Raw genomic sequence first — 25,127 nt, 5'->3', positions numbered from 1 at the left:
GAGAAACAATGTGATTAGCATAAGATTTTTGTGACAAAGAAGTAAGAACAATATGATGTTCCACTGTCAATACCTTGTCAATGATCCCAATATGATGTTCCACTGTCAATACCTTGTCAATGATCCCAATCGATATATAATATCCCTAATACCCTCAGTCAAACAACCGTCGATAACAAGTGGCAAGACGTGCTGCACACAGATTAGCTCTAGTGTTAACAAATGATAATGTAATGGCACCTTCATTAGAAATTGATGATACATGTTAGAGAGGCACCATACCTTAATGAAGTTATGCCAGTCGTGTGTCTTTAGACCCGAAAGAGAGTTATCATCCATGGTAAACATGTTTTGCAATAAAGCACCATAGCCCGTAGGAGTACGTATGCATTGTATCCGCTCATTGATGACGCTTATCTCTTGCTTTGTGAGTACCCATGGTGCTTGTGAGTAAGTAATATTTCATGTCTCCTCATTGATTATAGGACATAGTGATCGTTTGCAGTTGCAAATCTTTAGGTCTGCCCTTGCAGCCTCTATATCCTTGAAGCCCACAAGATGATTCCAAAGCGAGTGTGCAACATTTTTAAATATGTGCATGGGATCAAGCAAATGAGTTATTTTTAGATCTTTCCAATACTCCAACATATACCATATGGAGGAATTCTCTGCCATTGATTTCTTGCCTCTCGACTGTCGCAAATCATATTCGTCATCGTTATTATCGCTTGCAAGTTCTGCCTCCGGATCTATTAGAGGTCCGTTTGTCCACTTGGCGTACCAATTTCTTGGAGTCATTCGCGTTGGACAACGTCCATTCTCCACTTTGTCATTAAAATGTCTCGCATTCGCTTTAGAACGTAGCACATGATCTGGAGGCAAAAATCGTCGATGTCGAAGGTATATATTTTTACTCAAACTTCGACTATATTTGGAGCGTAGCCAATCACCGCATGGTGGACATGCTTTGCAACCCTTTGTTGATAGGCCTGAGAGAAACAAAAATTGTTTTTATGTTTTCAACATCCAAATTTTTTGATTGTATAAACAAACAAACAACTAAAGAGCCCTGCTGTACCTGGTGCAAAGCCATAGTCAGGATAGTCATGTATTGTCCATGCTAAAATGCCATGAACCTTGAAACTCCCATTACCCACAGGTTTTGACATATCAATAACATTTACTCCTTTCCATATTTGTTGCAAGTCATCAATGAGCGGTGCAAGATATACGTTGATGTCTTTAACTTGCTGCTTCCCTACATTGATGCATCGTTTAAATTTGACATTTTTCAAATAGAAATGAGTGTGCTATTTAGAAATGAGAATATTTGTCACATACCAGGAATCAACAAAGACAATATTAAATGCTCTTTCTTAATTGACATGAATGGTGGGATGTTGTAGTTGATAAGAACTACGGGCCAAGTTCGATCGCATGGAAAAGGGAATGATTCCATCCAAGCCAACTCCAAATTTTATATGGCAAGGCTCCGAATGAAACTCTGGCCATGTAGCATCGATATGCTTAAATGCTTTGCTATCACTTGGAATCCTCATGACTCCGTCTATACTTGCATTTCTCGAACTCCAATCCATAAGCTTGGCTATTTCGGGGCTGCGAAAGATGTGTTCAACTCGTGGTGCCAAGGGAAAGTGTCGCAGAACTTTCATAGGGACATTCAAGGTTCCTGCCTTGAAACGAGCAACACCGCATTTGGGACAAGTGGTTGCATTTTCATACTCTCCATGATACAAAATGCAATCATTGACACATGCATGAATTGTGTTGTATTCGAGTCCAAGGGATGCGATCATTTTCTTTGCCTCGTCCCTTAACTTTGGGATCACATTGTTTGATGGTAGAATCTTGCTCGAAAGAAGCCTACCACTCAATTGTAAATATTTGATGAGCACAAAAGTGATTGAGAGCCATTATTTTTATGCAAACAAAATACAAATATAACTTACGATAGTAATGCAGAAACCGATGCATTACTTCATTGGTAGCGTGCTTTGAGATTCAAGATAAGTAAGGTCACACTCAATCTTGATATGGATGCACCATCGTAGATGGGCCTTGAAGCTTCTTCTCGTAGAAATTTTTCATGCGGACAAGTTTCTTCTTCACTACTTTCTTAGAACCAATCGTCGATAAACTCATTGATGTCATCATCAACATGTCCCTCATTGGTCGCTTTTTCTCTGCATTTTGCATTGTACTCATCTCTAAGTCGTTGATATGTACTTGGATCTTGTGTACGTAAAAGCCTCATGTACTCCTCTGGCAAGATATGGTGACTTCGGTGAGAGCTAGATACACCCTCAACATCTGGACACTGCATGTATAAACATAGTCAACATGAAGAAATGATTTAAAGTAACAACAATGATCGAATTATTAAGTGATATAATCATAACATTAAAACCCTTTTTACAACACAATTCAAGCATATTAGCAGCAAAAATCTATTCTCAAGATAACCTTAGACAAGACACTAAAATACCCTTAGTTGTATTACTGACGAGACAATGAAATATATCATCAAATATTTGTCAAAATTAAATGCTGATTGGGCTACAAAGTTGGATACATTATTTGAAACATACATAATTTAAGAGGCCGACACTTTATCTCAAATTTCATTCTCAAAGAGGGGCTGGTGATGGCCGACGCCATCCATAATTTACAAATAATTCCTCGCCAGCTTGTAGTGATCTTGTAGCACACACTACTATATATATGGGTACATCTCTAATCATATAACATGGCTCGTGACTATTCTCACACTCCATAAAGTTATAATTTGTTCTCTCATTTCTCCCTCTACTACTATTGATTAGCCCTGCTATATTTCCTTGAGCATAGGGTCTTCCATCAATATAAAGCCACCATCCACAATTATATCTAATGTTTCTTTTGGTGAGTGAGGCCACATTAGCACAAAGCCCATATGTTGTCATACTTCTGATAAAGCGAACAAGTGCATGCCATGTGCCCCAACCATAAATGGGCCCACAAAATGACATAAGAGTCACCTCTGAGTTTGCGGGCACGCCGTAAATCCTGTGCAATAGAGAGACCTCATCCACCATTGGGAATGGTAGATGGTGCAATCACATATCGAGCACCCTAAAAGCTGAAAACCTCTCCGTCTACTGGAAGGGCTACTCCCAACCATCCTCCATAGCGTCTACGATCGTACGTTTGAATGAGAGATAGAAGACGATAAGGCAATGGGGATGATCACCCAATGTCTCTGATTGGGCACCGAGGGGCAAAGAAGTTGATGATGCCTCCATTTGCAACTCAAAAACGGCTAGTCCATATCGTGTGCGTGGAAGGAATGAAGGATCAATTCCATGGTCTTCACAATCCTCATGAAATCGAGGATGTAGAACTGGTACGTGCTGAATAATGCATCATTGTTGATTATATGAAGGGTGAGACACACATGGAACACGATTAATAGTGCGGAGTAAACTTGGATATGAATTTATACATAGTTCTAAAATGACATCACTTACCATGGGATGCTCTCGTTCCTCTTGCGGTGGCATATCAGGACATGGACCATACTGCTCCATATGGACAAAACATATGCGTCGCATTCGTCGATGAGTGCCATGGCATGCTGCACACCAACATGGGATTCTTTCAACGTAATATGTTTGTGTCGCCTAGTGTCGTAGATGATGTGGAAGAAGAGGAACCATCTCCTCTCGCAACTACAGATGGACGCACAGGAAGAGTGGGAGGAGGCGGTGTCCCAGAGGATGTAAGGTCCCTCCCAAGCCATGTATGTATGTGTCTCTTTTAATATAGATTTCAATAAGAAAAGAGAGTGTAATTAGAAAGAGTGAGACAATAAGGCTAGAAACATTAGAAAAGTGTTAGAATAAAAATATTAGCTCCAAAAATCCTAAAAGAAATAAGAATATAAGAATAGTTCTATTAAGAGATAAGTATCCCCAAAAATAGAATTTCGAGTTTAGGTGATAAGAGGTCATATTTAGAGTACTTTTACACATTTAGAGTCCATGCATACTAAAAATGTGGAAAAACAACATGTTTCCAAAGATGGCGCGTTTGTGGCTATATACACACGTTTTTGCCTATTCTGCCCGCGTTGGCTTGTAGACCAGATGCCTTCCTGTTCTTTTGACTAGTTATATGACCATATTCTGAGTTTTTATCAGAGAGTTATGGCCGAAACAATTTGCTATTTCTGTCAGGGTCTTTACATAGAGAAAACTGTGAGAAGGCAGCAAGTAGCCTCAAGGTAATCCTAGATTTTGAGATGAATATATCCCTTCATTCTTATCTAATATCTCAGAAAATAAGCTTAGATTTCTATGGTCTTTCGGAGGAAGAGACCAAAACTCTATAGCTTTTCTTTTAGAGAAAGAATAGTATCCCGTAGCTAAGAGAAGAAGGCTATTTTGCCATAGACCTTAGAAAGAGAGAAGAATTACAGTATGAGTAAGAGGAGATAAAGCTTGGAGATTATTAGATGATTTCAATCGTACGACAAGGTATTCGAAGACTCTATTCTCTTATGTCAAGTTCTAAAGCTCTTGTTAATACGAGCAAAGACAATGATAAACGACAAATTTCTATAAGGTATATACATATTTTTGTTTTTCAATTATATATCATTCTTAGGGGTTGAGGTATGGCCCCGGCTTCTCTATTGATTGTTACAGTGATCTATTTGATTGATTTACCTTTTAAAGTTTGTATTCTTTTAAACAACAGCATATGCCTTAATAAAGAATGTCTTATCTTCGCAATCTCAAGTTGAAATGCTAAAATCTGTGTGAGAAAAGGATTGTTTTCTTAAGAAGGTAACATGGATTCTAGTCATATGGTTTAGTGAGTAAATGGATTGTTATCTTGGTTAAATTAAGGTACAGGTACAACTTCTCCCTGCCTTGACGCTGCCCCGTTCTTGTGCTTGTGTAGCCGGACGGCGGAGACGTTAGTAAGGCCTGGAGTTGGCCCATGGTATCCCTCATACCATTGGGAGAATGAGGTTTGCCGATTGAGGCAAGTGATTGTGATGATGCTGCCTAGTTCTGAGGGCCCAGGCTAGTGCGGTGAATTAGCCCACCCTAGTGCGCAGACATCCCTCTGAGGGGCGGGAGGATCGAGCGATGGAGCCTGAGAGGGCGACAGGCCGGCTTGAGTCCTCGCCAGCGGCCGACGATGAGGTGTATGGTCCCGTAGGGTTTTGCCCAGCATGTGGAGGCTGGAAGGCCGAATTCTAGATCATCGGCGGTATAAAGGAAAAGAATAAGAGAACCAGTTTGGCTTGTATGAAATTGATTCATGTTTAAACTTTGTTTTTATAAATCTTGTCTTTGGTATGATTGTATTGTGTAAAAAGGCTGTTTTAACAAACCTTGTGAAAAGGGCCTTAATTAAGGAACATGTTTATATATGTCAAACAGTGTGGTAGGATTAATTAGAAAACAAATTGATGCGTGAGTAGGGTGGAAAGTGGGAGGATGGAATGCCCCGACGGCACCATCCTACGGACGGGTGGACCCGATTAGTCGGGTAGCTTTCCAACAGATTAAGTGAAAGCCCTATACTAGATAAACAGGTTCCAGGGCAACTCTATTCTAGAAGACTAGGCCAGCGGCTGTGCCTTACATAAGATGAGGAAAAAAGCGTTGCCTCTAGAAATCAAGTCTAGTAGTTGCCCAATTTATGATCAATTTCCCTATGGGTGATTTGATTTTAGAAGACCACGCTCCCCCTGCGGGATAGAACTAGGTCTTACCTATGAATCGTATCCTTGAATCTCCGTATGGTCAAGGTGTCGATGAGTAGGAAATTTTCTCTAAGATAAGACTTAGTGGACTATCTTAAGTGTTTCCCCTATTTGTGGAAGGGGGGGAACCTCATAGAGGATGACCCAGAATCTGCATTTATAAAATATTAATGTCATATTAATATCATTAAAAATCAAAGAAAACTTGAACAAAAATAATACACATACAAAATCATCCTAGAAGTGTTTGTAAATGCTATGGTAGTGCACAATGTATATTTTCTTATCCCCAGGTTAGGAATAATGTTCTTCCCTCAGCAGAAACTAGTTAATTTGTAATCATACCTTCTTACTGTACTTATGTCCATATTAGAGGCTTACAGTAACCTTGCACAAAATAGTTCTTCAAGGTGTAATTGACATGCACCCAAATGTGTTAGCATAGCATATACGGACCGTCGGCCGGTCCGTATGCACTATGGATGTGCAATTGGTCCATTTGGAGAGCCAGTACGCTCTCCAAATGCACCCAATTGAGCATCCATAGCGCATACAGACCGCTACATTTATCTATTTACCTATCCACCTACCTATGTATATGTATTTATATATCCATCTATATGTTTATTGATCGTAAATTGTGAAACCTTGTAATAACACACTGTTGTTAAATGCTTAGGAAATTTGCGGTCGTCCCTGAGCATACACACCCACCTACGATGTGGAGAGATTCTTGGCGGCACTTCAGGAAAGAGATTCGCTTGAGAGTGACATGGCCTCAACAAAAGGTACACAAAGTCAATTCACTCAATGCATATGATAGGTACTTCTCGAATAGCATTAATTATATATTCATATAAAAGCGCATTTAATTTGCAGGAGGCAGCACAGGCTCGTGTCCAGTTAGGGCACACCTGTCGGCTTGGCCGGATGGGCTCTAGTGGCTTTCGAGCACTCTTTGTAAGTGCACAAATTTTTTGTTCGTCTATCTATAGCTATTTATATATATATATATATATATATATATATATGTATCCATGTATCTATGATCTCATATGCATTAAATTCACTTCTTACTTATATATATGCAATGTTTAAATGACAGAGAAAGGATTATGGTCGAGCACCATCTGCAGACGAGATACGGAGAGCCACAATTTACGGCTACAGAGCGCTATAGACGGAGATGCCGACACCCGATGCTTTTGTAAGTAATTCTATCAAATATTATTTTATGCCAATCAATATCTACATGTGTTATATGTTATGTGGTTTTTTTTATACTCAAATAGCTAATAGACATTTTTAATTGCAGGAGCAACATGGTGAGAACGACATGGACGAGGTTGCTCGAGAGGTAGCAGCAGGGTTATCATCGCAACCACCCAAGAATGTACAAGAGGAGGACTCTTCCTCCGATGACTCCGATTAATGATAGAGCCATTTAGTGCTAATTTTGTAGACATAATTTTTTGGTACATATAGTCGCTCATTCAAAATGATGGCGCTCTTTCATTAACATTTTCTTTATGTATGTGTATTTTTGGCCATGATGCACATGTGTTACATCTATCAAGAGTTTCTTGAAGTGTCTACCTCCCAAATCTACAGATTTAAATGTTAATTGATTGCAAAATTTAATTTATACTTACCGTAATCGATGTCGGCCATTGCTTTTTCAAAAGTTGATGTATGTCGATTCTTGGGTCTTTTGTCGTACACAAATGCACGTGCGTATGTGTGTGTGTGTGAGAGAGAGAGAGAGAGAAAGAGAGATTTTTTATGATGTTTGTATACAAACGGATGTGTGTGTGATAAAGAGGCAAGTGTGTATGAGAGAGAGAGAGAGAGAGAGAGAGAGAGAGAGAGAGAGAGAGACCAATGTTTACGTGAAGTGTGTGTGTATGTGTGTGAGAGAGAGAGAGAGAGACTAATGTTTATGTGAAGTGTGTGTATGTGTGTGAGAGAGAGAGAGGGAGAAAGAGAGAGAGAATGTGTGTGCAAGAGACACAAGTCGAGATGATGTGTATGAGAGAGAGAGAGAGAGAGAATGCGCATCGGCGGCTATAAAAAAAATGTTCAGAACAAAGGTCTTTTAAGTGACCCCAACGGCTTAAAAAATAATACAAATTGGGTCGCTTATGCCACCCAAACTTGGGTGTTTATGCCACTCAAATAAGGTCGTTTATGCCAACTTTGCGGCATAGTTTATGCCACCTAACAACGTGGTTTATGCCACCCTCGTAATGTCATTCATGCCACCCAAATGCAATGTATATGCCACCCTCAAAACATGGTTTATGCCACCCAAAATGAGTCGCTTATGCATCTCAAAAACATCGCTACAGAGGTTGTTTAAACGATGGTCAAGAGCGACCTTTGGAACGACTTCTGTAGTGACCCTCGTAAGGGTCGCTCTATAGGTTTCTACTCTTGTAGTGAAGGATTTGATACTAATGTGTTTAGTCTTATTCATTTAAAAAAAGAGACTTCTAGGCTTAACTAGGGCATAAGACTTGAGTGTTCACGTAGATGAAATATGGGGGTTGCACTATGGTTACTAGAATAGAAACAATTGATGGTAGAGGAGGTAGACTATGGATTGTATTACATTCCATAATAGCTACTCAGTCAGCGGGTAAGACCTCCATTACTTGGTCATACACCCAACATATCTATGGTATATGATTCCCTTATATGGTCACGTAACTGTCTGGTTTAGGTGTGCCCATGAACGAGAATAAGTGACCCATCTTCAGCTTCTCGATCCAACGAACTCACTTAAAATCGATGGTTGGTGAGATTCCAAATTCGGCAAATTATCTTGGCCCATGAGTCCAAAAGTGGTCTCTACCCCATCCTCTTTGGATACAAGAGAGATGAGGGAGGGATAACTTCTCGAGTATCTACATCATCATATGGCAAAATTTGAAATTTGAGGAATGACAAGCTATCTTGAATATGCATTGGAAGACTAGAAATCTGGGGTAAGCCTACAATCATTCATTCACCAATCAAGTTGTACTAGTAAGGTATTTTATCAAGCAACATCTGATTGAGGTAAAACATATACTTCAAAACAATCCTAAATAACAAATCCTAGGAACTAAAACTCTACATTGATACCAATTGTAAGGTCCCCCAACCTAAAAGGGGGAATCCTTCGATAGTCTACTAAGCCTTTGAATGAATTTCCTAGTCATCGACAACTCGCCTATGTAAAGATATGTAAAGATAATGAATTGCCGTTAGAGTGATCCATCCTCCCATTTTCCACACCAAACTCACCTGTCATTTTTGTTTTCTAATTAATCCTACCACATTGTATGACATATATAGACAAGTTCATTAATTAGGAATCTTACACGATGCTCATTAATTAGGAATCTTACACGATGCTCATTAAAACAACCATTTGACTTAGAATAATGATACAACAATGCTAGAAATAAGGAATTTTATTATAATTAAGTAACTATAGCGTGATCCAGGCTCTCTTATTCCATGTTTTATTTTGCCGATGATCTACAATTCGGTCTTCAAATCTCCATAGACTAGGCAATCCCTACGGGACCATAAACCTCATCAATAGTAGCTGGCAAGGACTCAAGCCGACCTGTTGTCCTCTTAGGCTCTGTCGCTTGATCCTTCCACTCCTCAGAGGGATGTGTATGCACTAGGGTGGGCTTATTTACCACACTAGCTTGGGCTGCAAAACTAGACAGTATCCATAGTTCTCACCAAATTGTTGGTTGGATCATCAGAGAGATTTAGAAGAGATAAGCATTCATCTCCATAGAGTTCTTTAAATGGTGGCATCCCTATTCTCTAGTGATAAGATATATTATAGGCAAATTCTACTAGAGAAAGGTATTGAATGCATCTTCTTGGCCCCCGCCCACAATATGCTCTTAGAATGTCTTCAATTACTTGGTTGACTCTCTCAGTCTGGCCATCGGTCTCTAGATGGTAAGTTGTATTGAATCAAAGTTGAGTACCCAAGGCCTCAAATAAGGACTTCCAAAAATTTAAAGTGAAGTCAGAGTCCAATCATTGACTATCCTTTTTGGTAAACCTTGAAGCTTGAATACCTCCTTGATGAATAATCAGGAAACATTACAAGCTTTCAAGGTTTTATTTGCCGCCAGTAAGATGAGCTACTTTGGTGACCAAGTCCACCACTACAAAAATGGAATCATATCCTCCTTGTACGGTGGGGAGACTTGTGACAAAATCCATACTAATGCATTCCCACTTCATTTGAGGAATATCCAAGGGTTGAAGCTTTCCAAGCATCTTAACTCTTTCAGATTTGATCCTTCGACATGAGAGACATTGCTTAAAGTATATAATTTTTCAAGCCTGCCTAATGATAGCTCCTCCTTAGAGCATACAAGGTCTTTTCATAGCCCTAGTGCCCTACGGGCAAGGCTATCATGACCTTCCTGGAGGATTAGCTTCTTTAGGGAAGGTTCCTTATTAGGAATATATAGCCTATGATTGAAGTAGAGGCACCCATTATGAGTGAAGTAACCCTTGATTAGATTTTTCTCTTTTTTTGAAGTTCCTCCTTCTTCGACTAATTTCACCATCCTTTGGTAATGAATATCATGAAATGAGACTTCTTTCACCTTGGCCAGTATGGGATCATTTGGCATAGAAATTGCACTCAACAAAGATTTGTGCAGCTAAGTGCATTTGCTACCACATTATCCTTCCCAAGGTGGAATTTGATGTGGAAGTCATATTCTTGTAGGATTTCAACCAATCTTCTTTGTGTCATATTGAGGTTAAGCTGGGTGGTGAAGATCCACTTTAAACTCTTGTGGTTGGTTACGAGGTTGGTTACGAGCTAACACTTGTGCCCCAAGAGGTATGTCTCCATAACTTGAGGCAATGAACAACTGATAAGAGTTCTGAATCATGGGTGGCATAGTTGGCCTCATATTGTTTCATCTTGTGAGAAGTATAAGCCATTGGTATTCCTTCTTGGGATAGTACACCACCAAGTGCTAGACTACTGGCATTAGTTAACCACCTCGAATTCCCTAGTGAAATCAGTGAAGTTTCAGGAATGGTGCTGAGATAATGATGGCTTTGAGCAGATCCACCTCAAATTCCCTGGTGAAATCAGGAAGTTTCAATAATGGTGATAAGGTAATGATGGCTTTGAGCTGATCCAAGCTGAGGTAATGATGGCTTTGAGTTGATAAAATCTAACTTGATGGATTGGCAACCACACTATTTTGCAATCCTTCTTAAGAAGATCAATCAAGGGTGCAGCTACTAGGGAGTAATCTTTGATGAAAATCCTATACCATCTTGTGATTCCCAAAATCCATGAACTTCGCGGACTGAATTAGGGGGTGGCGATTCCAATATATCTTTGACCTTGGTAAGATCTACTAAGATACCATCTTGGGAGACAATGAATCTAAGATACTCAATTTGGTGAGTAAAGTAGGTACATTTACTTTTCTTAGCATAGAGTTTATGTCTACGTAATAATTGCAAAACTCTATGCACATGCTCCTCATGCTCTTCGACCGACTTCGAGTAGACTAGAATGTCATCAAAAAAGAAAAGCACAAATTCATCCAAGTAGGGACAAAATGTATCTTGCATTCAGCAGAGTTGAAAGTGGCAGGAGCATTAGTTAACCCGAATGACATCACAGTAAACTCATCGTGGCCATAATGAGTATTGAAAGTTTTCTTGGATGTATCTGCTTCCTTGATAATGATCTAATAGTAGCTATCCCTAAATCTATCATTGAGAAAACCTTAGCTCCATGAATCCTATCAAGAAGTTCATCGATGCAAGGGATAGGGTACTTGTTCTTGATAGTGACGTGATTTAGCCCCCGATAATCTATGCAAAGATGAAGAGTGGCATCCTTCATCTTTTGGAAAAGAAAGAGTGCTCCCTAAGGAGAGCTACTAGGGTGTACAAATGCTTGCTCAACAATGAGTCGGGCAAAGTTTCTTCTTAAGCTCAATGGCTTCAGGGATAGACATCTTATAGGGTCTCTTGGGGACAAGTTGAACACTAGGAATTAGCTCAATCTCATGGTCAATTTCTCAAGGGAGTGGTAGTCATATAAGCTCATTAGGAAAGATGTCAGAGAATTCTTGGAGCCAAGAGGGTTCTGATTCTTTAGTGGGTTCAGCAACTTTGTTGAGATTGACAACGAAAACTTGTTGTCCCTTACGTGCTCCCTTGAGAATATGTCTTTCTTCAACTACCCTAGACTTGGAATTACATGTCTTCCCTTGAACTACTACTACTTTGTCGTGCTCATTTTTAAAAAGTGATACCATAAGCAATTATCGATGTCCCAAGTTACCCATATCAACATAGGGAGTCATCAACTTCTTGATGAGTCACATATGCACATCTGTAAACCATGAGGTGAACTGTATAAATCACCTAAAGGATGGAACTAGAGAAGGAAATGCCAACAAAGGAAGAATCCAAAATTCCCTAATCCAAACACAACAAGATAAACTCATTGAACTCTAAAGAAAGAGATTTCAACAAGTGAAAATGCTGACGAGATTACACCCATTGAAACATGTAGGCTATAGATAAAAGAAGTTAATCTAGAGAACGCCTACACTACAACTTGAAGTGTGAAGTCATAAAATGAGATTGTCTTTGAATGTTGGGGTCAACAGGCCAAGTGATGTAAGCAAGGCAACTATCTTGAGCCCAAATTATCCGATAAGGTAATATATGTGAGGGATCACTAGCATCCCATACCACCATGATACTATGACACGAAGTTGGGGTTTGGACTTCGGTCACTTCTTAAAATCAAAACACACTTGTATGAAACCTCATAGCCTCCTCACCTCCCTTTCTCCTCTAGGTTAAGATAAAGATATATACATCAAAGGTGAGATCATAATTCATGGAAGGAAAGATGAAAGGCTCAGGAGAAGCAAGAATTTCTGCCAATCTTGCAGCTCCAAACAAGAGGGCGATTCTTTTTTTGGAAGAAAATCTTCCGACTCAGGATTATGTGAACGAAAACATATGGGGAATATTGGTAAGGTTCATCCGTTCGAATTGGGCAATTTGGTCGGAACATATTAAAGCAAATGAATATAAAAATCACTTACAAGATGATAAGACACATGGGATTGGCCTTTTGATAAGAGATTAAGAGGAATTAATCATTATTAAGAAGAAAGAATGGCCAAAATTCTATAAAAACAAAGATACACAGAGAATTGCAGTTTTAAATCTATATAGATTGTGCAAAAGAGGATAACATACGTGCGTAGCGCTTGAAGAGAGCTTCGCGCCTATATAAAAACTTTCAAAAACGGACAACCGAGCGAAAAGTTATGAGCATTTTACTACAAGATTATAAAACTGCCAAAATTCGCCTAAAAGTTAGCAACTTTGGGAGAAATTCTGATCATGAATGAAGTAAGGGATTAAGAAATTAGTTACATGACAGGAAAGAGCATATAAAGAGCTTCCTAGCCATATGATCAATTTAAGAAACCAATACCCGAGTGATGAGTAATTATCGGTTGAAATTTGGGTATTGGACCACAAAAACTGCTCTTCCCTCTCTTTGCATGAAACCTCAATTTTCACATAGCCTCTTGTCTTTCATCTCCTTCATGATTCAAGCTAGAGGGTAAGGGTTAACATTACTCAGCAGAAAATCGTAAAGATTTACCTATGGTCCCCAAAGTCTTTCCACATGCTCATTACCGCTAAAACTATTGGTACCTCCAAAGGAGGGCGACAATAAGGCAAGGGCTACCTTGAGAAGTCACAGGCCTGCCAAGATAATAACTCCTTATCCCACTTATCATGAATCATCAAAGAGGTCCAAAATTGGGTTAAGCAGCATGAGGAGCTAATGCTAAATGAGACATTCACATGTAAAGAGAGTGTTTGAATAGGGGTTTGAAAGATAAGAGAATGGCAATGACACAAAATGCTCAATTTTGAGGAGGCTCATTCCTTGATTTGAAAGGGAGAGGAGGACTCCTTTTATAGGTGGAGAATCACCCTCTCTTCCATTGTTACAAATTACAACATAAAAATCTTCAACTCTTCAGTGATGTAAGGGTAGATGTCACCATCAATTGTCATCTTAGGCTAAGTCTTCTATTGATTATTAAATTGAAGACTTTTTGACTTTGAAAGTGTGATGAGATAATAGCCAAGTCCAAGTGGCATGTAGGTGGAGATCCCACTTACACATGGCGGAATTCTCCTCTTCCATGTAGGCATTCTAGAAGAATCTTTCCCAATTATGCACCTACACACACTCCTCCATATGCCTTCCATACTCCCCAACTTGTAGCCTTATGGTGAATACCATATTAATAATACAATAAAAATCCATGTGAGCATGAAGGCCTACTTTTATTTTCCACATCACTAGCACACCAAAGTATTTATCAAGCATACTTGTGGCATTTACAATGTGTGCACCCTAAATCAAGTAAAACCATTATATTTGAAGATAGAATGTTGTTATCAAGGTAGCGGCCAAGCTGTCGCATCACCATGCCGTTATTCCATTGTGGGCGCCGCAATCTTCTTGGACAAGCTTCCACCTTATTACCATTGAGAAACCATCAAAATATGCACAAAATTGAAAATGAAAGATATCAAATTTTCATGTCACATCTTCCCCCCCAGCAGATCCTCCATGCTTGTCTTGGGGGTCTGCTGGCCATGGTGCTCGAGAGTAAAATATCTTTAGCCGATACTCATTGGCACATCCGAGAACCTCCTGGCCACTTGCATCCTCTAGAAGATAGGTGTTATTTTTGAACTTTTGCTTTATCCTGAAGGGGCCTTCCCATCGTCGAAGAAGCTTCTTATCTAGCCGTTTCTCCACACGACCATCATACCTCATGACTAAGCTTCCTTGCTTGAGTTCTGGCTTCTTCTTCTTCCTCGTGAGAGTGTCATGCCTTGCCTTGTGCCGTTGTTGTGCAGCCTCCAAATTTTGAAGTGCCTGAAGTCACCTCTCATCCAAGATCTCCAGTTGTGCTAGGCGTTGGGCATGTGTTTCTTCTTCATTATTCAAGCGTGCAAAAGATGTGCGAAGGCTTGTGATTTCCAATTCTATTGGCAAAATAGCCTCCATTCCATAAACTAACTGAAAAGGTGTGAAACCAAGAGAGAGTTTGTGAGTTGTCCTATAGGCCCATAGGACCTCTGGCAAATGCACATCCCACTTTCTCTTCATAGTATCCACTAGCTTAGACAAAGATCCACAAAGCAGTCCATTAGTTTTTTCTACTAAACCATTACATTGGGGATAATATGGAGTTGACATAGCATGCTTTATTTTTAATTTCTGCACCAAAGCTTCAATCAAGTCATTCCTGAAAGACCTCCCACTATCCGTAATGGACACCCAAATCGGGCACATATGTATTCCCTGAGAAAGGATGCCACAGCCACTACTTTATTATTGACCATTGCCTTTGCTTCTACCCACCTTGTTGCATAATTTGTGGCCACCAATATGTAATACTTTCCATGTGAGGAACGAGGAAGTGGGCCCACAAAATCTAATCCCCACCTTTCAAATGGACCATATGCTAGGAAAGGGTTTAAGGGTCCGGGAACCAATTGCTTATGCCCATATGCCTGGCATACTTCACATCTTCTGCACCACTCATAGACATCTTTGCTGAGTCGAGGCCAATAATACCCTGTGTTAAGGATCCTCCGAGTTGTGCTGGCTGAGGCAAAGTGACCTAAACATTCATGAGATAATTCCATAATCCTTTTAGATTCTTCCAGGCTCACTACCCTCCTAAGAATCTTATCCTTACCTTGCTTGTAAAGAGCATCCCTTAGAATTGTGTAAGGATGAGCTTTCCTTCTTTGCTTCTGTTGAGGATTCAATCCAGGAGGGAAGTACCCTGTAACTAAATAATGTTGAATATCTTGGAGCTCAGGCCAACCTGTATCTCTTAATGCAAGAGTAGCTACTTTGAAAGAAGCCAAGGTTTTAGTAGCCAATTCATCAACCTTTTGATTATCCTTCCTGTTAACATGCACAAATTTTCAAAACTCAAAAGCTTCTTTAAACTCCATTGCTCTTTTATACAATTCTTGGAGATTAGGACTCCTTGCCTTATATTCTCCTTTCATTTGTCGGATGACCAATTGCGAATCCTCTTTAACCTCTACCTCTTTAATTTCATCTTTTATGCAATCTTCTAATCCCCAAATTAATGCATTATACTCAGCCACATTATTTGATATAGCCTTTGGAAATTCCCTACCCTTGGCCCATACCTCTTTTCCTTCTGGATCTAATAAAACTATCCCCCCAGCCACACATTGCCTGGAAGGGCTAAAGGCTCCATCAAAATGCAAAGTGAAAGCAGTTGGTGGCATTTCCAAATCTTCATATACTTCTTCCTTTGCTCCTGTTCCTTCTTCCTCTTCCTTCCTTGTAAGCAAATCTGCAAGAGAGGCCCTAGTGGTGTTTTCTGTGATAAAAGTGAAAGAGTTCTTGAAGCTCGCAAATCCACTTTGCAAACTTCCCTCCTGTAGGATTGGGTTTGCGAACCAAGAATTGTAAAGAAGGTTGAGATGTGAGGAAGAAAAAAGGGCGGGGTAACAAGTATGACCTGAACTTCTTTACTGCAAAAACAAGAGACAAACCACCTTTCTCCATCTCACCATACCTCTCCTCGGCATCAGTGTGTTGTCGACTTGCATAATACATTGGTTGCATACGCCCTTGCTCTCCCTTTTGCAAGAGTATAGCACCCACTGAATGTGATGAGACACGGGTTCACATAAAAGTCCTCCCCCCACCTAGGAGGCTGCACAATTGGACTTTGACTCATGCATTCCTTGAGCAAACAAAAAGATTGAATTTGATTGGGCCCCCATTGGAAAGAAACATTCTTCTTTGTTAATAGATTTATAGGATACATCTTCTCAGAGAATATGTCAACAAAGCGTTGGTAATACTTTGTTTTACCCAAAATCCTCCTTACCTCCTTTACATTAGTAGGTGGTGGGAGGGCCAGAATTACCTGCACCTTCTCAGGATCCATCTCTATGCCTTCTTCTGAGATAACATGTCCCAAGAGAACCACCTTCCTTCGTGCTGATGAGTGGCATTTTCTAGGATTAAGACACCCTTTTGCATCATTAATACTTTGCAAGGCCAACCTCAACTTTTCCAAGTGATCCACGTGGCTTGAATAAATGCAAAAATAATCCAAAAAGACCCTTATAAACTTTCCCAAGTATGGTGCAAATACCTGACTCATGAAGCGTTGAAAAGTTGCTGGTGCATTGGTCAAGCTAAATGGCATCACCCTATAGGCATACACTCCCCAAGGGGTGATAAATGAGGTTTCCCTTTGATCTTCTTCACAAATCTGGATTTGAAAGTATCTAGAGTATCCACCATCACACGCTGAATACAACTCATGACCTGCAACTTGATCCAAAATCTCATCCTAAAGGGTAGAGGATAATAATCCCTCTTTGTGCATGCATTCAGAGGGCGAAAGTCCACACACACGTCATTTTCTACCCTTTTTGGGAGTGACTACAACTGGGGAAATCCACTCTGACTACAAGTGGGAAAATCCACTCTGAATTCTCTACTGGAAAAATAAATCCAGCTTCAAGCAAATTAGTTACCTCCTTCTTAAGCACCTCTGCTTGCACTAGTCCCAAATGACTTAGCCGCTGTACCACTGGCTTACTTTCGGGCTTGAGATCAATCTTGTGCTCTACTAGGGTAACTTGGCATACTTGTGAGTAGCTGTTTGCAAATAGGTTAGGAAATCCATCCAACATTTTTAAGTAATTCTCCCTTTCAGTACCTGCTATATGGACTCATCAAGAAGAAGTTCATTCTGTTGGTGAAGACTAGTGAGGTCCACATCTCCTTTCTTGCACGTAGTTGAAGAAGCTTCCCCTTCCAAGGCTCCATTGTCTTCAGCATCCCCTCGATCCCTTCCCATCGATCCCTTCCCAGGGAAAGACCAAATGCAACTCCCTCCACCTCCCCTTCTGAGATGGAATCCTCGGAGATACCACTTGTCTCTTCTTCATCGGATGACTCTGACTCTGAACTTTCGGAAGTTGAAGGTTCACCTCTTACCACTTTCTTGCGATGACTCTTGATGTTGTAGTGGACCTTCTTATTCTCACCTTGTCGAATAAGATCACATGTCTCCCACTTTTGAATTTCCTTCACTTGGCAAAGACATGGCCTACCCAATATCAATGGGTAAGCCCTAGCATCAGGCTTTGTAGGAATGACCTGGAAAGTTGTAGGCACAGAAATACCACATACATTCACTCCCAAATTCCTTACAATTCCTAAGGTTTTCACCCTAGTATTATCAGCAAATTTGATGCGATATGGAGAGTTAGAAGAAGACAACTTTAAATCAGCATCTTTCATTATTTTTTCACTCATGACATTGATTGACTGACCTCCATCAATGTATGCATTAGAAATTGTTTGCCCCTCAATGATGACATCAGTCATCACAGGCACATCATCTCCTACATCAATGTCCACCTTTTGAACCATAGGAGTCCCATTATCCCTCTTCTTCTTTTTCTTAGATTCCCTTGTGCTAGCCAGCTTACCCCATTCCTTTCTAAGATTTGGAGAGAGTGCCAAAAGCTGCCCAAATGTGATTTGTGTCGTTTTCTCCCTAAGATCTATTAAGAGGTTATAACTAAGAGATTCTTGTCCAAGAGGAAAGTCAGATTGCCCAATTTTTCTCCTAGACAACTTCTTCTTCTTCTTATTTTTCTCTTCTTCAAATTTATCTTCTTGTTCTTCCTCTTCCAGACTCCTAGTTTTACGACCCCTTTTTGCCATTAATGGCATCAATGTTTCCTCTTCTTCTTCTGAGCATGTTTCCTCTAAAAGTGCTAAACTTTTATCTTCTCTTTTCCTCAATTTTGGACACTCAGTGCGATAGTGCCCCTTCTCTTGACATTCATAGCATGTGACACTACTTCTATCCCTAGGTCTATCCTCAACTGGTGGAACCCTAGGTGGCCTTGCATTGACTAAGTGTAATTTCAAATTAGCAAATTCTGCCATAAGTTGTGCAATGTTATGATCCAAGGATAGAGCTTGTACCTGAGCTTGTACTTGAGATGTTGAGGCTATCTCTACTCGTGGTGGGGTCGGCACACTCGGAGAAGATTGGAATGTGGACTCAATATATGAAGAGTGGCCTTCTTCTTCAAAGCAATACAAAGAGCCTCTTTAAAATTAGTAGGATCTTTGCTAAGAACTTTTCTATGCAAGCGGGGATCCAAAGCCCTGATAAACTTGCTCATCTTAAGGTGCTCCATTGCTAAAGAACTCTTTGAATCTTCCATAGAAGGTGAAGAAGAAGAAGCAGCAACATGTAAAGCAACTTGTTGATATTTGATGAACAAGGCTTCATACCTCACTGAAAGGCAGAAACTGACTCTCCCTTCTTTTGGAAAATTTGATCCAATTGCAATAGTAAAGCATTTGGTGACTCAACTGTCCCAAATCTCTCCTTCATTGCTTTGGTCAACCTTTCCCAATCATTCTTGGACTCCTCTGGCAAAGCCTCATGCCAAGTTAAGGCCACACCCTCCAAGAAATCTGGAAGTATTTCTGCCCTCTCCTTCATAGACCAACCCGTCAAGCGGCATGCTCGGTTAAACTCTCGGAGATAACTCCCCGGGTCTTCTCCTTTTGATCCTTGGAACACCGGAATGTTAAACATCTTGCACTAAAAGATGAGTAGCAACAAGGGAAATTTACTTATTTCAAAATAACTTTTCTTTAATCATGCGGCACCTTGAGGTTAAAATAGAATAATTCTAAGTAAAACCTGCCCGCCGTCTCCACCAAAAGATGGGACACGAAGTTGGGGTTTGGACTTCGGTCACTTCTTAAAATCAAAACACACTTGTATGAAACCTCACAGCCTCCTCACCTCCCTTTCTCTCCGTAGGTTAAGATAAAGATATACACATCAAAGGTGAGATCATAATTCATGGAAGGAAAGATGAAAGGATCAGGAGAAGTAAGAATTTTTGCCAATCTTGTAGCTCCAAACAAGAGGGCGATTCTTTGTTTGGAAGAAAATCTTCCGACTCAGGATTATGTGAACGGAAACATATGGGGAATATTGGTAAGGTTCATCCGTTTGAATTGGGTGATTTGGTCAGAACGTATTAAAGCAAATGAATATAGAAATCACTTACAAGAGGATAAGACACATGGGATTGGCCTTTTGATAAGAGATTAAGAGAAATTAATCATTATTAAGAAGAAAGAATGGCCAAAATTCTATATAAATAGAGATACACAGAGAATTACAGTTTTAAATCTATATAGACTGTGCAAAAGAGCATAACATAAGTGCGTAGAGCTTGAAGAGAGCTTCGTGCCTATATAAAAACTTTCAAAAACGGGCAACCGAGCGAAAAGTTATGAGCATTTTACTACAAGATTATAAAACTGCCAAAATTCGCCTAAAAGTTAGCAACTTTGGGAGAAATTCTCATCATCAATGAAGTAAGGGATTAAGAAATTAGTTATATGAGTTGGAAGATCATATAAAGAGCTTCATAGCCATATGATCAATTTAAGAAATGAATACCCGAGTGATCGGTTGAAATTTGGGTATTGGACCACAAAAACTGCTCTTCCCTATCTTTGCATGAAACCTCAATTTTCACATAGCCTCTTGCCTTTCATCTCCTTCATGATTCAAGCTAGAGGGTAAGGGTTAACATTGCTCAGCAGACAATCGTAAAGATTTACCTATGGTCCCCAAAGTCTTTCCACATGCTCATTATCGCTAAAACCATTGGTACCTCCAAAGGAGGGTGGCAATAAGGCAAAGGCTACCTTGAGAAGTCACAGGCCCGCCAAGATAATAACTCCTTATCCCACTTATCATGAATCATCAAAGAGGTCCAAAATTGGGTTAAGCATGAGGAGCTAATGCTAAATGAGACATTCACATGTAAAGAGAGTGTTTGAATAGGGGTTTGAAAGATAAGAGAATGGCAATGACACAAAATGCTCAATTGAGGAGACTCATTCCTTGATTTGAAAGGGAGAGGAGGGCTCCTTTTATAGGTGGAGAATCACCCTCTCTTCCATTGTTACAAACTACAACATAAAAATGTTCAACCCTTCAGTGACATAAGGGTAGATGTCATCATCAATTGTCCTCTTAGGCTAAGTCTTCTATTGATTATTAAATTGAAGACTTTTTGACTTTGAAAGTGTGATGAGATAATAGCCAAGTCCAAGTGGCATGTAGGTGGAGATCCCACTTACACATGGTGGAATTATCCTCTTCCATGTAGGCATTCTAGAAGAATCTTTCCCAATTATGCACCTACACACACTCCTCCACATGCCTTCCACACTCCCCAACTTGTAGCCTTATGGTGAATACCATATTAATAATACAATAAAAATCCCTTACGGGAGAGCTTACATACACGAGCCACCACTTGACGATTCAACCATTCAACACCTCAATCAATCTCTCAATCCCTTAAACCCACTACACTAATAAAGAGAACAAGCAATGCATGGCAATCTCTTAATCCCATTCAAACATCGATTAAATCTTAGCTTTCCCTAATGCTAGCAAACCCATAAGCGTGCATCTACTAACCCACAAGCTTAAGAAAGCATAGAATGTAACATTCACAAACCCACAAGCTCATAGAGAGAGTCTGTCCATGAATAACTCATTGCCAATGAAGTGAGCAAGAGCTTGCATCAATGGAGACTACACACACACACACTACAAGCATGCATACACAAGAGAAAGAAAGAAGCATTCAACTAATCATAGATTAATCTACTTCAATGATGCTAAAACAGATTAAGAGAAAGAAGTGGAGCTATACTCATTGGAGCTTGATGCTCAGTAGAGTACAATAGAGAGAGTTAGAGAGTTGCCATAGCTTGAGAGCTCAAGAGCTTCACTCAATAGCTTATGAGAATGGCCAAAAACGTCTTCTTTCTTTAGCTAACATCTCTTTTATAAAGATGTCACTAACCCTAGACCTCTTTCGCACATGGGCGGACAACCCCATAAGTGAGCCTTGCTTAATACACTTAGAACTCTCATTTAGAACCCACATTGGCCTAAAACGATTTACATTGCACTTCGACACAAAAATATGGAAAAATTATATGCATCTTTATGTTCCCATGGCTACAATCCCGCTCTCTCACATTAATTGCTTCCGGCCTCCTTCCATAATCCGTGTTCCCGTGAGTGAACATTCCCCCCTTCCTAAATCGTGCATGTCCTCGGGCACGGTAGAAACAAAAGCTGCAAAAAATAATGAAAGACAAGTAAAGTCTTTTATTGAAAAAAAACCAGCAATGACTATCTCACACGTGAGCATGCAAGTGAAAGGCCAATTAGAGTTTTAAAGAGTGTTAAAAGAAGTGAGTAAAGACTAGTCAAACTGAGACTATGTGGTAGATAGTGTTATGCAAAGGCAAGTGTGCTTGTACACCGAGGTTATGACCGCAGTCCCAATGTCCTACAAGTGTTTAAGTTATTCCTAAGTGGCAACCCTACTTCTAAATATAAGCCATGGTGGTTGGACCTTTCTTTCTTTGTTTGTTTGTTTGTTTTTTTTTTGGGTGTAAAGAGCAGAAGATTAAAGAGAATTATTACTTTTAGCTTGATAAAGAAGAAGGTTCCATCCGAATGAGACCCAAGCAATGGCCAAGAGACCTCCACCAAGAGAATCTAAAGGCCGCTAAGTATCTCAAGGGCAACAGACCCTTTTCTTTCTTTTTGACATAAGGAGTATCCCATGAAGATGAGGGCATTGGAGTCAAGGGCGCATAATGTATCCCAGAGTCCTACCAGCATCTATCAAGGCGATAGAGTCCTTGTAGGTCTTCTTCTTAATCTTTTAGACGTCAGTGTTCACCCCATGGAAACCAAGGCATCGGCCCCAAGGTGCTAAAACAACCCAAGGTCCTACCAAGCATTCCACATGGCCGTAGACACGTCATGTCTGAAGTCACTTCTATATATTTTTTAGGGCATGTGTTTTGTAAATTTTTTATTAATCGTAGCACCTAGCCCATACCTAAGAGGTAGCTATCACTAGGGATAACTAATATACTTCGAGAGCATAAGAACTTGGCATACTCTGTTGGCATATATCTTACACCGTCTTCAAATAGAAATACCTTCTACTAAGTTCTCTAAGAATCTAGAAATCACTCACCACATAGTAACAACTAATTTAAAACTTAAACCAGCCAACTATGTGTGAACATGCAAACAATATATGCAAAAGTGAAAAGCACATAAAGAACAAAAGATTATGATTTGAATACACTTGTTGTAGTGCTCGTTGATGTTGTGTGTTTGTCTTGATGCATTGCTGATGTGCAGATTGCTTCTCTTTGCTCTTTGTAGGCATTGCATGTCTCCCCCCTTCCTAATTTGTGTGCACGGTAGGTGGACTATGGGGGCGTGTTTGTATGCTCTTGTTTAGCTGAGATCTCTGCAAAATGTCTTATTAATAAACAAGAAAAGAAAAGAATAAAATTTGTTATTGGTGCCAATCACCGAATATAGTCGAGGGAAAAAACCCAGTGGGAGAAAAGTGCCCTGGCTTGTTGATCTTATTGTGGAGTTGATGAGCTTACCCTTGCACTAGTGGTGGATCCGTGCCCACTTCTGCTGGAAAGATGGTATCAATCACTTCACGATGCAAGGATAACCCTGTACAAAAGCCGGGGCCTCAGGAGAAGGTGGTAGAGGAAGGAGTGCTTCCTCGCTAAAATATGGCATTGGTTCTATGGGAAGGTTAAGCAGACAATTCCGATTTTGGAATTGCTCAATATAGGTGCTCATAGTGATCCAAAATTGACATGTTGAGGCTGGGGGAAGAAGGGCTTGCAAGATAGGTGGTTGCAAGTCATTTATGCATGTATCCCTCCATTGTTATGCTTGAACCTCCTCAGGTAATCTATGTTGGTCCTCAGTGTGGTACTCTCACATCAAGAAGGTTATGGCATTGGGGTGTAATTCCCACAATTTGTTTCATTAAGCCCATGCCATATCGTCGAAACTTAAGAGCAGCATAGCCAACAAATATGTGAAGCTTTCCCTAATACGAGTCGTGCACATTCTTGACAATGTGGAAATGGATAATGTTGTTGATGGAATAAAGTGACAAAGTGATGCCCACAGCAAATTTCACCTAAGGGAGCATAAAAGTACCTAGAATGAGTTTGAAAAGGAGGAGCACTATAACCCCGGCGATGTTTAGGTTGAGTACTATCAGGGTCAATGCATGGTGGACATGTATCTCGCCAAGTATCCATTAGGAGGTATCTGGGCGTAGAACAATGAAATTTAGAAACTTCAAACTTTATACACTCATGTCCATCATTACAATCCCTATAAAAAACAATGTAGTTAAGATCATCTCAAAAAGAACACAATCCTGTAAAGGCAGAAGGAACCACATTAGTAAAAGTGAGACTATTCAAACACACTGATCTACCAAAGAGGTTCAATTGTAGTGTTAATGCCTTACCTTTGGTTTTAGGTATGTCCTTCTTAAGAGGTGGGAAGGATAGCAATTGTCGAGGAATTTGAGCAAGATAAGAGGATTTAGGCAGTGAAGTGCTAGAATCTATGCTCAAAGGAGACTCATATAAAGTTGGATTTGTCTTAGGTACACAAGTGGATGGTGAAAGTGTGTAACAAGGAGAAGTTTGGACAACTGGTGATTCAATACATGTTTGGGGAAGGTCAACACAAGGAGATTTGTAGGTGCTATCACAACCGCCTATCCTATCTTGAAGAGGTTGTGTTAATTTCCTTTACACCCACTGATATGAAAAACCAAGAGTGGCTTTTGGAATCTTATTGATATACTCTTTTGGCTCTAGCAAACCATGGCGTTTGGGAAGCCAAAGTGTTGTTGCACCCTCATAATAGCCTTGTACTTTAAGAACATGCTTTGGGACCTAATGAGTAACAATCTGAGGTTCAAGCTTGGAAAAGATATGCTTTTTAGGAGGTTTAGCAACTAGGCTAGATGGTACAAGTTTGTACGCATCTTTGGGTAGCCAAATTGACAATTCCTTCTTGCCTAGCCTTCTTTGAGCAGTGACTAGAGTAGTTGGAACATGCCAGCCATGGCCCTCATTTGAGAACTCATTGATTATCCACATCATTTGTCTTGAAGCTTGAAGAGCAGATGTTGAAAGTGGGTTGTGTAAGGTAGAACTACCACCCTTTTGACATGATAAAACTCATGAAGCAGCAAATCCCAAGATGCAATCAGAATCAAT

This window comes from Cibotium barometz, chromosome 23 (genome assembly GCF_041138505.1).
Source record: "Cibotium barometz isolate CiBa-2024 chromosome 23, ASM4113850v1, whole genome shotgun sequence".
In the NCBI taxonomy this organism is placed as follows: domain Eukaryota; kingdom Viridiplantae; phylum Streptophyta; class Polypodiopsida; order Cyatheales; family Cibotiaceae; genus Cibotium; species Cibotium barometz.
This window is presented reverse-complemented; position numbering follows the sequence as displayed.